Consider the following 1,310-nt stretch of genomic DNA (forward strand, 5'->3'; position numbering starts at 1 on the left):
TGCTGAACCAGGCTTGACACCCCACTCTGCCTGGTGCAGCTCAGGCCAGGCAGGCCACCGGCTCAGGCACAACTGCCACCCAGTCACCAGGGGACGGCCAGCCCTGGGCTTTGGCCCTATGCTCCCTCAAACCACCTCCATGCCACCTGCCTCCAGCTTCTGCTGGACAATGGGGGAAAGCTTGGACCCAGGAGGACACAGCCTGTGGCCAAGAGCAGAACTGAGCTGAGCCACATGGTAGCATGGGCCAGGCCAGGCAGCGGCCGGCAGAGAAGCCACAGGAGGGAGGGCTGGCCCCAGCCCCTGAGCGCCACTGGGCCACGCCCCAACACTCAAGACCAAACCACCGAAAACCTTCCACACAGCCCGTGGGTGATGCCGATGGGCGCTGAGGGGCTGCAGACTGGCTGAGTGCCGTTCTGGGGCCAGCAGAGCAGCCACATGGGGCGCTCAGTACCCGCAAAGTGCAGAAATCGAGAGCCCGTGTCCATCAGTCTTCCAGGTCGTGGAGAGCTGCTTCGCCTCGTAGGAATGTTCTCACTGACGACACAGGAAAGGGCCACAGTCCTCACGGCCTTGATCAGTCAACACCACGTGGCTTCCAGGACAGATGGGACAGCTGGACAGACTGACTCCAAGTCCCAAGAGCAGGGCAGGCTGCCCTGTGCCCTCGATGACTTCCCCCTCAAAGCTATTCATGTCGGAAGCCAGATTTTACATAGCTTTCTCAGAGCGCAATACAAATACCATTGTTTTTAAAAGAAACTGGGCTTGGGAACCAGCAGTTAGCGTAATGGCTATGTCGCTGGACTCCCACGTAGTCGACCGCGGTTCGTGACTCGGACCCGGTAGCTTAAATCTCACGCCGGGCGCGTGTGCGTGCGTGCCCAAGATCCCGAGAGGAGAATGGAGGAGAAGGGATTGCGGTGTGACCATCCCCCCTGGGGGGTGATTTCTTGCTTTCTGTCTCTATGTCTCTGTCTGTCTGGCGAGCGCACGTGCCCTACAGTGAAAACCTCCCCAAAAAAAAAAAAAAGAAAGAAACTGGGCTTCAGGACCAGCAGTTAGCGTAATGGCTATGTCGCTGGACTCCCGTGTAGCTGATGGCGGTTCGAGTCCCGGACCGGATGGCTTAAACTCACGCCGGGCGCGTGTGCGTGTGTGCCCAGGATCCCAAGAGGAGAATGGAGGAGAAGGGATTGCGGCATGACCATCCCCCCGGGGGGTGATTTCTCGCTTTCTATCTCTCTGTCTCTCTCTTTCTTTCTGGTGAGTGCACGCGCCCTATAGCGAAAACCTCTCCCCCCATA

At 58.8% G+C, this 1,310-nt stretch overlaps 1 protein-coding gene across 1 annotated transcript in view; it reads right to left on the reverse strand.

Annotated features, from left to right (window-relative positions):
- Window positions 1–1,310, reverse strand: part of GRTP1 (growth hormone regulated TBC protein 1) — a 39,318-nt gene that overhangs the window by 18,832 nt on the left and 19,176 nt on the right. The gene's annotated exons all lie outside the window — the stretch shown is intronic.

Source organism: Tupaia chinensis, unplaced genomic scaffold, assembly GCF_000334495.1.
Source record: "Tupaia chinensis unplaced genomic scaffold, TupChi_1.0 Scaffold000644_1, whole genome shotgun sequence".
Classification (NCBI taxonomy): Eukaryota; Metazoa; Chordata; class Mammalia; order Scandentia; family Tupaiidae; genus Tupaia; species Tupaia belangeri.